The following is a 14,378-nucleotide window of genomic DNA, read 5'->3' as shown; positions in this document are numbered from 1 at the left end:
TGCATATAATTAAGACTGTTACAAATAAAGTCATATACTTCCCAAAACTCACAGCATTAAAAAGATTCTATAGCCGAAACCGGTTAGGCTCAGTGGATAGAGCGTCGGTCTGCGGACTGAAAGGTCCCAGGTTCGATTCCGGTCAAGGGCATGTACCTGGGTTGCAGGCACATCCCCAGTAGGAGATGTGCAGGAGGCAGCTGATCGATGTTTCTCTCTCATCGATGTTTCTAACTCTCTATCTCTCTCCCTTCCTCTCTGTAAAAAATCAATAAAATATATTTAAAAAAAAAAGAAAAAGTCCCTTTTAAAAAAAAAATTCTATAAACTTTGACATATTCATTATCAATACTCATTATTTGTTTGTTAGTTTTTTTAAAAATTGCTTTTTTGGAGTGAGGAAGGGAGAGAGAGTAGTAGAGAGAAACAACGATGTGAGAGAGAAACATCTTCCCATGTGCCTGACCAAGGATTGATCCAGCTACCCAGTAATGTGACCTGACAGGTTTTGAATGAATAGGCCCTACACACATATGTATTCTTTTTTAATTTTTCAATTGCACTTGAAATTTACTATTTTAGGTAATAAGTATTCACCATATATTTGTGCTTACAGTTCACTATAGAGTCCCATGTGAATTATTTTCATGGTTGGCTTTTGTGTTGCTTTTGGCTGGGAATTGTGCCATGGGGTTCACAATAGGAAGAGAATATTTTAGTTTGTTTTTCTCACTCTTTACTCTACCAGCCAGGAATATCCTCAGAACTGCCAGCCACTGCTTTACTTCCTTTGATGTCTGGTGTAAGCTTTACAGTTGTTCAGAATTCAACATTAACGATCCAGCATAGGTTGGCTTTTCCTGCAAGGCCATAGGTGTCCACCAGACAACAAATGTAGACTGTCATGGTTGAGCCTGTATTCTGAAGGGTACGCACTGTTCTCCAGATTACATTTGCTTGAGGTCTAATTTGACTAGTAATCATATCGTCCTATTGATACTACTACTAATGGGATTCAGATGCCACTGTGACAGCTGCAATGGTGCAGTGCCAAGGAGCCCCATGACAGTTTGTTCTTGTACCACCCTCTGCAGTGAGGGCTCTGAGCCAGTCCTTCCATGTGAGAATCGGCTCTTTCCTCATTTCAGGCAGACTCTGATGTGTGCTGTCACTCAGAGCTGAGCCTAATCTCAATGTTTTCAGTTATGTTGTGTTGTATATGATTAAAATTTCTTGTATTTTTTTTCTCTCTAATCAATGCTTCTGTACTTTTTAAGGAAATATGAACTGTTTGCCAATCACTTTTATGCTAATAGCTGTTCCATTTTATTGTTTCCTGAAGATATCTTTAACTATCCCATTGTAATTATGTATTTTCAGATCAACATGTTATCTTTTCCATTTAATCATATAATCTGAATTACAATTATGTGTGTATAAATTCAGACATGTTTTCTCAGGGAAATTAAAACTCTTTTATATTTATTTGGCACAGACTGCTTTCTTATTCGTTCAAAATATTAAAAACTTCAATCATGTTTTTTCTGTCCCTTCCAGCCAAATACCAACAAAATCGCATCTGTGCTAAAAGAGACATGGAATGGGATGAATACGAATAATAACAATGACCCAATGACCACAAACCATAAATAGCTGTCGGGTGTCACAGTAACAGCACACTGAAAGGGTTTGTTATTGTATTTTGCCTTGTGATAGATCATTTATTTGCTATTGAGGGAAGCCAGACATTTTTCTGCATTGGATTCTGTGAGGAAATGAACTTAGTTCTACATTGGGGGGTGATGCTAATTTTTATTTTAAAGGCAGGAAAAAATAAAGTCATGCTAACTTTGAATTGTAGGGAAAAAAATATTAGTGAAGAAAGGGGAGTTTTGTTATTTTTATTCTTTGGAAACCTGTTCTCTTTCATCAGGTATTCAGACATGAATGCCTTTGCTTCTGTATTGATTCATCATGGTCATGGAGTAGCTCTGTGATGATGGTCTAATCCCATTAGTAGAGATACATTTTCCACAACGTATCTCTAGGCCTGGCAGGGAGTGCAAGGCCTTTAACCAAGTGTCTGGAATAGCTTTTGCCTTTCTTGTTATCTAAATACTGAAATATTTCCTAGAGGATACTGGTGCATTTCCAAAAAGTGATATGTCTATGATTTCTAATCATTTACTCCTTGAATAGTTATCTCCTTTATGAATCAACTGAAGTTCATAAATTTAGAAATATGTTCAAGGAATACAAACCAAGCAGGAAAACAAAGTCAGACTCTCTTTTCCAAAGAAATTGTTCTTAGTGATAGAGTATGACTTTCTTTTACTTTTTTTTTTTTAATATATTTTTATTGATTTCAGAGAGGAAGGGAGATTGTGAGAGAGAGAGAGAAACATGAATGATGAGAGAGAATCATTGATCGACTGCCTCTTGCACGCCCCCTACTGGGGATCAAGCCTGCAACCCAGGCATGTGCCCTTAAACCCAATCGAACCTGGGACCCTTCAATGCACAGGCCTACTCGCTAAACACTGAGCCAAACCAGCTAGGGCAGGGGTTCTCACCCTGTGTCTCACAATCCCTTTGGGGGTCGAACGACCCTATCACAGGGGTTGCCTAAGACCAACAGAAAACACATATAATTACATATTATTTTTGTGGTTAATCACTATGCTTTAATTATGTTCAATTTTTAACAATGAAATTGGGGGTCACAACATGAGGAACTGTATTAAAGTGTTGCAGCATTAGGAAGATTGAGAACCACTGAGCTAGAGCGTTCTTTTATGTTTTGTTTTGTTTTGTTTTGTTTTTTTAATAATTGGTAGAGAGAGGGAGAAACAGTACTCTGTTCTATTTATTTCTACATGGGTTGATTTTTGTGTGACCTTGGATTTATCCTGCTACCTTGTCATGTTGGACGATGCTGTAACCAACTGAGCTACCTGGCCAGGGTGAAGACAACATGGTGATCCACTACATCTCATTCTGGAAAAGGTAAAGGTTGGGCCTGGGTGGTATGGCTGTGTGGTTTGAGTGTTGATCTAAGAACCAGTAGGTCATGGTTTGATCTCCAGTCAGGACACAAGCCTGGTCTGCAGATTTGATCCTCAGTAGGGGGTGTGTAGGAGTCAGCCAATCAGTGATTGTCTCTAGTCATTGAAGTTTCGATTTCTCCTTTTCGCTCTGAAATCAATAAAAAAAACCAACCACATTTAAATAAAAGAAAAAGGTTAAAGGTTTAGAGGAACCTCTAACAAATCCATATAAACAGCCTCCACGAATGTGTTCTTTTGAATTGATGGAATGTTTTCCATTGTCTTGGTGGTGTTAACTGCATTCGTAAAAACTCATAATTGCTCTAGAAACAGTATGTGCAATATTAAAAACAACGAAAAATAACAAAGTGGTCCTAGCTGTTTTGCCTCAGTGGCAAGAACATCGTCCTGCAACTGAGGTGACCGGGGTCCAATTCTAGTCAAGGGCACATGCCCGAGTTGTAGGCTCCATCCTCAGGAGGCAGTTGATGAATGATTCTCTGATCATGAATATTTCTATCTCTCCCTCTTCCATCTTCTCTGAAATCAATAAAAGTCCTATATAATAAAGAGGTAATATGCAAATTAATGCTCACAAGATGGCTGTCTTTGACCAGCCCAGCAGGGGGTTAGTGTGGGATTATAAAACAACTGATCAGCAGACTGCGTGGGGCGATCAGGCTGGTGGTTGGTGGTGGGAGTGAGGGGTAACCAGGCTGGTGGGGGGGCAGTGAGGGGAGACTAGGCCAACAGAGCAGGGGGCAATTGGGAGCAACCAGGCCAGCAGAGGGGGGCAGTTGGGAGTGACCAGGCCAGCAGTTAGGAGGGATTAGGCTTGCACGCAGAGGCAGTGAGAGGCTATCAGGCTGCAGGGTGGCAGGTAAGGAAGGGCAGTTAGGGGTGACCAGGCAGGCAGGTGAACGATTAGGAGCCAGCAGTCCAGGGTTGTGAGAGTGATGTCTGACTGCCTGTTTAGGCCCGATCCCTGGCAGTAGGACATTCCCCCGAGGGGTCCCGGATTGGAGAGAGCCCGGGCTGGGCTGAGGGTACCATTCCCCTGCACAAATTTCGTGCACTGGGCCTCTACTATATCTATAAATAAATAAATAAAATGGCAAAAGTATATCCTCTTGCTGGGAGGATGTTAAACTGTCCTGAACTTGGAGCGCTACATGTATAACACTTCCTTCCCCCCCCTTGGGGTTCTTATAAAGAACAGAGGTCTGGGGGAGGACACAACAGGATTGAATTTCAGGAATCACCCTCTCGGGCAACCTCTGCCCTCATTCACACAACTGCTGAGACAGCGATAGGCTCCTGGCCCCCACCTTTGAGGTGATTCCAGGATTCTGGAGTCCTATTCAGGAAATGCTATGATCTGAAATGGGGAAACCAACTGGTCAGCACAGGTGAGATCAGCCTGGGAATGTCCTAATCTAATCCTTGGTCATCAGCAGGTCTTGAGCCTGTTTCCAGCTTTTAAGTTTCCCATCTCAAGCTGACTCTGCCTGCTCTCTGGGTAACGTGTTTAAAGGTAACATCAGTCCAACTCTGGAAATTTTGTTGCCACCTCAGGTGACTGTGGTGAAACAGTGACAGAACCCAGAGTCCATGTCACGAGGAGCAGGCCCCTCACACACAGAGATCCCCACTGTTGCGTGACCATCACTCCTGTGCCAAGAAGCACGTTGCACAGGAATCTCAAACCCCTCAGCAATGTGAAAAGGAGATGCCCTGCCTGTCCTAGCTCTACGAGTCCCTCAGGAGCCGGGCCGTCCCTAGAGCGCCTTCCCTGATCCTGCGGGCCAGTCCACCCTGTAGTTTCAGAAGGAAAGAGGCTGACCACACCCGGCCCCCTCTCCTCAGAGGTGCCTCCAGCGTGAGTGCGGAGCCCACCCACCAAGTCTGGTGCCTACTCTTCTGGAACAGGACTCCCCCTGCAGAATGTCAGCCCCATGGGCTGTGGGAAATAACATCCCAGACAGGAAATCAGCATCCCAGTGGGATCCCCCCTCACCTCTCTTGGCTCCCGGAATGCGGTGCAGCACCACTCCTAATAAGGGGCTGAGAATGCCAAGTATTTTGCCTCTTCCCTGAAGTGAGCAGGCACAGGAGGTGGCTCCCGGTCCCTTTGTTTGAACCACGCCCCTGTTCTTGCAGGAAGAGTGAGAAATGAGCCCAAACTCCTCCATGGTCTTACAACAGCTTCCCGTGTTTTCCTGGGTCCCCAAGGTCAGCTGTCTATGGTTCAAGGCCCCCAGGCTACCACCCATCCCCATCAGGGCACATTCAGTGAGAGGCAGAGATGAATAGCTGGGTGAGGACAGGCTCAGGGGGGCTGACCCAGGGAGACCAGTGCACAGGGGAAACCTCAGGGAGGTGGTGGACACCTTGCCCATGAACCTGCAGCTGAGGACTTGGCAGCTGAGTGAGGACACGCAACCCTTTGTTGTCCCTGCTGAGCTTCCAGTGGGGAAGCAAAGTGTGGGAAGGGCCCGTGCTTTGTATCTATGGAGATGATCTTGCAGTTTTGGAGGTTTATTCTATTAACGGTATGTTACATTAATTCATTTCCAGATGCAAAACCAACCCTCTCTCCTGGGTTAAATCTCACTTGGTCATGGTGTAGAGGTCATGTTGTATATTGCTCAGTTCAGTTTGTTTGTATTTTGTTAAGACTTTTGCATCTATATTAAAAACTAGTCTGTGACCCTAGCCAGTTTGGCTCAGTAGACAGAGCATCAGCCTGTGGACTGAGGAGTCCTGGGTTGCATTCTGGTCAAGGGCACATGCCTGGGTTGTGGGCTCGGTTCCCAGTGGGGGACATGCAGGAGGCAGCTGATCAATGATTCTCTCTCATCATTGATGTTTCTATCTCTCTCTCTCTCTCCCCCTCTCCCTTCCTCTCTGAAATCAATTTAAAAAATTTTAAGTGGTCCCTATGTAATGTATTATAATGTATTATATAATGTAAAATTATTACATATAGTGTGTATCTATGTGTATCTGAGTATCTGTACTAATAATAGCGTAGGGTCATCATGACCTAAATGACCAGACGATTGGACACTAGGAAGTGCATGGAGCACCTCTCGGTCCCTCCCCCACGACCCACAGGCTCCTATCACAGCAAGGCTGGGGGCAGGCTAGCAGGCAGGGCGGTGGGGGGTAAAGGGGGACGGGGGACTGGGAGGGCGGTGCAAAGCAAGTGTGGCAGCTGCAGAACAGGCCCAGAAGAGGCCTGGAGAGAGAGGCAAGGCCTGACCCGCAGTCGCTGTAGAGGCTGTGGATCAGGCCCAGAGATAGTCGGGGAGAGAGACACAGCTGTCAGCTGGGGTTCTGGGTTTCCCAGAAGAGCCAAAGACTGCCTAAGAGGCAGAGCTTTTGACACTGACTGGCATAGGTACCGACCAATCAGAACCTAATATGGGTGAACTGCAAAGACAGAACCTAAGGTGGGGACTGAGGAGGGGTTTTAAGGGCAACAGCTGTTTGGTGTAAGGTGTAAGAAAGCTGTTCTATTTTTTAATAACCTGTTTGGCAGTATAGTGCATATGGCTGGCTATCAGTCCAGATATAGGGATTATGTATTTTTGTCTGCAAAGAGCATCTCCTCCTTCTGAAAAAGGCTCCCTGCCCCCCACCCATTTAAGCAATCCTATCCTATATAATCAATCTATACAAATAAAAGGGTAATATGCTAATTAGACCTGGTCGACCAGCCATGTTCTGGATGTCTGACTTCCTTCTGGACAAAGCCATGGTGGTGGGGGCCAAGGCAGAGGCAGTTAGGGGCTATTAGTCCAGCAGGAGAGGGCAGTTGGGAGCGATCAGGCTGGCAGGGGAGCAATTAGGGGTGATCAGGCAGGTATACAGAGGTGGTTAGGGGCGATCAGGCAGGCAGGCAGGCAGAAAGGTTAGGGGCGATCATGCAGGCAAGCAGAGGGGTTAGGGGCAATCAGGCAGGCAGGCAGGTGAGCAGTTAGGAGTCAGCGGTCCCAGATTGAGAGAAGGATGTCTGACTGCCAGTTTAGGCCCCATCCCACAGGGGCCTAATCCAGCAGTCAGACATCCGTCAAGGGGTCCCCAATTGGAGAGGGTGTAGGCTGGCCTGAGGGAACCCCTCCGTGCATGAAATTTGTGCACCAGGCCTCTCGTATATATATAATGTAGAATTAGTATATGTAGTGTATGCAGTATATTTATATAGTATTGGTAGTATATAGCACAGTAGTGTATCTTAGCATATGTTTTGGATAATTAGAATATATTATATAATTAACATATAATTTATTTTACAGGGTGGCATATAGCATAATTTTACAGAATAGTATTGCAGTCTTCTCAGCCTACAGGGTAGCAGGGGTCATTTCCATGTCTGTGCACAGAAGTATTAACAACCCTATTACATCCTCCCATGAAGCACAGGGACACCTCACTGTCTTGATACTACAACTTCAGGTTCCCTCACCCCTGTTTTTCTCTCTGCTTCTGAGTGCACCTGAAGTGTCAGTATGTTTCAGAAACTTTCACCAATTTATGCGGCTGTGATTGAAATGAAGCCCTGTGGTTTCATTTGTCCCATATTCAGAGATGTGTGACATTCTCTTCTTTATGAGTAATATGAGCAGGGTTATTCCAGAGCGCTAAAGCCCTAAGGGTGATCTTCAATTAGGAGTTCTTGCTCTTGGTGCCAGAGAGCCAGACCATTGGCAATGGCCTAAAAGTTGTAAAAATGTCCAGATGGGGTCAACTATTAGCCAGGGCATTGTGTTTCATGATTGTCGGGAGGTGACTAATCTTGCTGTTCATTGGGTCCCATTTCAGAGCAGGGATGGCTGGGTTAGGGTCAGTCGCAGCAGCTCTCCAGGGATCTCTTCTCCATTACGTGTGCTGGTGGCACAGCACCATGGACATGAAAATTAGAGCAGGATTTATTTTTAAATGAATGAGAGAGGAAAAGCATATTTCAAAACATCTCGTGTGCATATCAAAGTGGAGAGATGCTGCAATATTTTACGGCTAGGGTTCAGGATCTGAACCCTAATCTATCACCAATGGATTTCATGTAACCCACTTGGGTCTTCTCTTTTGATTGCAATGTATAAAATAACGCACCAAACTGCCATTTTTCTGGAACAATATCTCAATCCATTGACATTTTGCTTCCTGACATGAACTCATAAAAATTCTCTATCGGTTTGAATGATTCTTACATTGCTGGGATTCAGTTTTCAGTTAAATCTCATTATTTCTGGATTAAACAACGTAACTGTGGTAGCAGCAGAAATGGCACCAAGTGTCTCTGACTGGGCTCAGAACAAATGTGGGTTCAGCAACCTGGGTACTTGGGTTCTGGCTAGAAAAGAATTCAGAGCAAGACCCAAAGTGTAAGAGAACATTTACTGGGTAAATTACAGAGGTAGGAGAAGTAATTCTTAGAAGAAATGGACTTAGGAAAGGCATTAAGGAGGTAATAGAAGGGTCCTTGGAGCTTAGGAGTGCAAGCTAATGGTAACCTGCCTGAGGTAGGGGTCAAAGGGGGGGGGCAGAGATGGAGGGGAAAGAAAAAGGTACAGGTGTGCCCCAGGGAGGGAGATCTCACTGGGTCCTTCTTTCTAAAGGTTTTAAGGGTGGAGATTTCAGGGGAGGTCCCAGGGGAAGATCTGAATGGAAAAACTGCCCTCTCCTGCCAGCCTGGTCACCCCCAACAGCCCTCCCCTGCAGGTCTGGTCTCCCCCAACTGCCCTCCCCTGCAGGCCTGGTCATCCCCCAACTGTCATCCCTGCAGGCCTAGTCATCCCCAACTGCCCTCCCTTACCAGCCCGGTCATCCCCAATTACCCTCCACTGCCGGCCCAGGCACCCCTAACTCCCCCCACTGCAGGCCATCTTGTGGTGACCATCTTGTGGCCACATGGGCTCTCACCCATGCTCCAGTATAGTGTTCTACCCCAGTGTACTGCGCTGGCTTCCCAGAACTGGGGGAAAGAATAAAATGGACCCTCAGGAAGTTTAAGCTTGCTTCCTCATCGCCTCTGTGGAGACTGACAGCAGGGAGGAGGAAGTCCTCCGCCCCCTGCAGAGTCAACTGCTGAGAGAGGCGCCCCCCCCCATGGTGGCAGAGCAGGAACGCCCCGGCGACCGGAGCAAGCCAGCGCCCCATACACTCTGGGCGCCTCTGGGCCTATCTCAGCGACAGCAGAGGCAGAGGGAGGGGGAGCCCGCGGGGTGCCTCCAGGCCACATCCTCCATCTTTGTGGCTATGGGCACCGCCATCTTTGTGGCTATGGGCACCGCCATTTGTCATGGAGTGACAGTCAATTAGCATACAATGCTTTTATTAGTATAGATATAGGGTAGGATATTTCCTGTGCTGTACCTTACATCCCCCTGACTATTTTGTAATTACCAATTTGTACTTCCTTTTTAAAAAATACATTTTTATTGATTTCAGAGAGGAAGAGTGAGATAGGAACATCAATGATGACAGAGAATCATTGATTGGCTGCCTCCTGCATGCCTCCTACTGGGGATCGAGCCTGCAACCCTGGGCATGTGCTTTTGACCAGAATCGAACCTGGAACCCTCTGGTCTGCAGGATGACGCTCTATCCACTGAGCCAAACCAGCTAGGGTTATACTTCCTTTTTTTTTTTTAAATATATTTTTATTGATTTTTTACAGAGGGGAAGGGAGAGAGATAGAGAGTTAGAAACATCGATGAGAGAGAAACATCGATCAGCTGCCTCCTGCACATCTCCTACTGGGGATGTGCCCGCAACCAAGGTACATGCCCTTGACCGGAATTGAACCTGGGACCTTTCAGTCCGCAGGCCAACGCTCTATCCACTGAGCCAAACCGGTTTCGGCTATACTTCCTTTTTAAAATATATTTTTATTGACTTCAGAGAGGGAGACAGGGAGAGAGAGATAGAAACATCAATGACGACAGAGAATCATTGATTGGCTGTCTTCTGCACGCCCCCTACTGGGGATCGAGCCCACACCTGGGTATGTAACCTTGACTGGAATTGAACCTTGAACCCTTCAGTCCACAGGCCGATGGCGATGCTCTATCCACTGAGCCAAACCAGCTAGGGCTGTACTTCCTTTTTTTAAAAAAAAAATTAATTCTTTATTGTTAAAAGTATTACATATGTCGCCTTTTCCACCCCATTAACCCCATCCAGCTGTCTCCTGGCCTCCTCCACTCTACCCCCCACCCTAGGTGTTCAGCACCCTATTGTCTGTGTCCATGGGTTATGCATATATGCATGCAAGGTCTTTGGTTGATTACCTCCCACCCACCCACTCTCCCCCTCCTTTCCCCTGAGATTCCGCACTCTCTTCCATGCTTCCATGTCTCTGGATCTGCTCATTTTATCAATTCTGAATGATAGCTTTGCTGGGTAAAGTAATCTTGGTTGTAGGTTCTTGCTATTCATCACTTTGAATATTTCTTGCCACTCCCTTCTGGCCTGCATAGTTTCTGTTGAGAAATCAGCTGACAGTCGTATGGGTACTCCCTTGTAGGTAATTGACTTTTTTTCTCTTGCTGCTTTTAAGATTCTCTCTTTATCTTTTGCTCTTGGCATTTTAAGTATGATGTGTCTTGGTGTGGTCCTCTTTAGATTCCTTTTGTTTGGGGTTCTCTGTGCTTCCTCGACTTGTAAATCTATTTCTTTCACCAGGTGGGGGAAGTTTTCTGTCATTATTTCTTCAAATAGGTTTTCAATATCTTTCTCTCTCTTCTTCTGGCACCCCCATAATTCGGATGTTGGTATGTTTGAAGTTGTCCCAGAGGCTCCTTACACTATCTTCATATTTTTGGATTCTTTTTTCTTTTTGTTTTTCCGGTTGGGTGTTTTTTTGCTTCTTCGTATTTCAAATCGTTGACTTGATTCTTGTGATCTTCTAGTCTGCTGTTGGAACTCTGTATAATATTCTTTATTTCAGTCAGTGTATGCTTAATTTCTAGTTGGTCTTTTTTCATAACCTGGAGGGTCTCACTATATTTCTTGAGGGTCTCACTAAGTTTATCGGCAGTTTCTAGAGAATTCTTGAAAGACCTTAAAATTGTGGTTTTGAACTCTATATCGAGTAGTTTGCTTTCCTCCATTTCTCTCATTTGTGACCTGTTTCTTTGTCTCCACATTTTTTTTTTAAATATATTTTATTGATTTTTTACAGAGAGGAAGGGAGAGAGATAGAGAGTCAGAAACATCGATGAGAGAGAAACATCGATCAGCCGCCTCCTGCACATCTCCCACTGGGGATATGCCCGCAACCCAGGCACATGCCCCTGACCGGAATCGAACCCGGGACCCCTCAGTCTGCAGGCCGACGCTCCATCCACTGAGCCAAACCGGTTTTGGCTGTCTCCACATTTTTTATGCTTCCCTGTGTTGATAGAGTGGCTTTCTGTGCTAGGTATCCTATAGGGCCCAGTGGCTCAGCCTTCCCAATTACCTGAGGTGGACACTCTTGGTGCACCCCTTTGTGGGCTTTGTGCACAGCCTTGTTGTAGTTAAGCCTTGATTGTTGTAGGTATCATTGGGAGAAATTGACCTCGAGGCCAATTGGCTGTGAGAGTCAGCTGTGTCTGCAGTGGGAGAAATTCTGTGCTGGAGACGCCCCCCGGGGGCAAGACTTGCTTCAGTGGGGCTTTGGTGCTCACTGAGTCTGCCCCCTGAGTGTGTCCCTTATGGATCTGAGGAGTTGTAATCTGGATGGTCCCACTCTGACCACTGGGTACACTGGTTCTTGGATCTCTAAAGAGGTGCTAATTTAGACTCTGCCTGAGGCTACCCAGCCGAATCCCAGCTGTGAAGCAATGCAAACTGCTGTGGGGCCTTGGGCCTTCTTTTGGAAGTTCTGGGTTTCTTTGATCCAGCTGCAGTTTGTTAGGTAATTTTCAGATTGCAAAGGGCCAGGCCTTTCATATGCAAAACCCTCTGTGCACAGCTTGGGTGGGGCGGGATCTCTGGGGATCAACAGGGAGGAGCAAGCAGCTATAGCTGCTCCTCAGTCCTACCCTAAGATGCCCCGCTTCTCAGTGTCCCAGTAATCACTGCAAGTACCCCTGAGGGAAAGCCGCCCTCGAGTTCCGAGCGATGCCAGACAGTCCAGTTTCTCCTGTATGAGCCTGGGTCCCCAGAGACTCACCCAGAACTGGAGTTCAGAGCAGTCTGGAGCTTGAGACACCCTCCTGATTGAAAAAGACAACTGTGTCCTCAGTTGCCAGCCCTTTCCGAGTGCACCTCCGTACCTCTGCACTTTACTTCTTCACCTCATCTGAGTCTCAGTGTGCTTTTCTCTTTCCTTCTAGTTGTAGAATTTTTTCTCAGCCAGCCTTGCTGTAGTTCTGGATGATGTCTGTTTCGTCTTTTAGTTGTATTTTTGAAGTGGTTGTGTGAGCCAGCAATTTCCAGTGTTGACCTATGCCGCCATCTTGGTTTCTCTCTAGGTTTCATTTTTTTGCACACATTTTTCAATTTTCCCAACAGCATTTATTGAATACACTGTTTTTACTCCATTGTGTGTACTTGTCTCCTTTGTCATATATTAATTTACCATAGAAGTGTGGACTTATTTGTGGGCTCTCTGTTCTCTTCCATTGTTCTATATGTCTGTTTTTATGCTGGTACCATTCTGGTTTGATTACTATAGCTTTGTAGTATAGTTTGATATCAGTTAATGTGGTATCTCTGACTGTAATGGGGCGACCTGCGGAGACGACCATCAGGGACTCAGATCAAGATTTAGGAGCCTTTATTAAGCTGGCCAGCGACTACAGTTACAGCACCCTGCCGAAACAAAGGCTGAACTGCAGTGCCAACTACAGGAGTTACAGCATTTTTATTTGCAAAAACCACAAAGTTAGTTACAAAGTCTTGTTTACACAATTTGTTCCCGACACAGTACAGCATCAGTACAGTGTCCACCTTCCTATCTATGTGTTCTAGGAACAGAGAGCACAGCATGCCACTCCTGGCCGAAGCACCAGATATGCAGCCCAGCACCTCCGGGCCTTCTGAGAAAGAAGGCCTGTGTGCTGGGAAGGGGCCATGAGACCACATCCCAAGGCCTGGCCTGGTGTCAGCACTGACAACTCTGTCTGGGGCATAGTTTACGGCCTCTCTGGAATAGGAGTAGTCCTATTTTCCTTATTATTTAAGACAGAAGCCAGAATAGCAGGGTTAAAATTTCAAACAGCAGTTTTTATATAAGATGGATACTTCAGACTTTGTTATTCTTCTTCAAGATAGCTATGGTTATTTGGGGTCTTTTGTGGTTCCATATAAAATTTTGAATTACTAATATCTTTTTAAATACATTTTTATTGATCTCAGAATGGAAGGGAGAGGGAGAGAGACAGAAACATCAATGATAAGAGAGAATCATCAATCGGCTTCCTCCTGCATGCCCCGCATTGCAGATCGAGCCTGCAATCCGGGCATGTACCCCTGACCGGAACCAAACCCAGGACCCTTCAGTCTGCAGGCTGACACTCTATCCACTGAACCAAACCAGCTAGGGACACATTTTGAATTATTCCAGTCCTGTGGAAAACATCATTGGTATTTTGATAGGAATTGCACTGATTCTAAAGATCACCTTGGGTAGTGTGGATATTTTGATGTTAATTCTTCTTATCCATGAGTATAGTATTTACTTCCATTTATTTGTATCTTCTTCAATTCCTTTCTTTAGTGTATTATAATTTTCTGAGTACAGGTCTTTTACCTTCTTGGTTAAATTTATTCCTAGGGATTTTATATTTTTATTCCAAATCCATTTTAATCTTATGGGTCTACCATCCTATATGGGGTGTGTTGTTGAGCATATGTTGTTATGTGGCTCATGACTGTATTAAGTTTTGCTTTTGGTGATGTGACTTTACACAAGGGATTTATTGTGTGCCCATTGACACTTTTTTTTTTAATAGAACAGACACAAATTTTTAAAAATATATATTTTATTGATTTTTTACAGAGAGGAAGGGAGAGGGATAGAGAGTTAGAAACATCGATGAGAGAGAAACATCGATCAGCTGCCTCCTGCACACCCCTACTGGGGATGTGCCTGCAACCAAGATACATGCCCTTGACTGGAATCGAACCTGGGACCCTTGAGTCCCCAGCCTGATGCTCTATCCAGTGAGCCAAACCGGCCTGGGCCAGACACAAATTTTAATTGTTTATTTTCCCAGAGTCAATGAATGGCTGTTTTTAAAAGGTGTATTGTGTGTGTGTGTGTGTGTGTGTGTGTGTGTGTGTGTGTATTTACAGGTAGCTAATAACCACCTGGGTGTAATTTGCATAAACGTT

Source organism: Myotis myotis, unplaced genomic scaffold (assembly GCF_014108235.1).
Source record: "Myotis myotis isolate mMyoMyo1 unplaced genomic scaffold, mMyoMyo1.p scaffold_m19_p_6, whole genome shotgun sequence".
Taxonomy (NCBI): domain Eukaryota; kingdom Metazoa; phylum Chordata; class Mammalia; order Chiroptera; family Vespertilionidae; genus Myotis; species Myotis myotis.
This window is presented reverse-complemented; position numbering follows the sequence as displayed.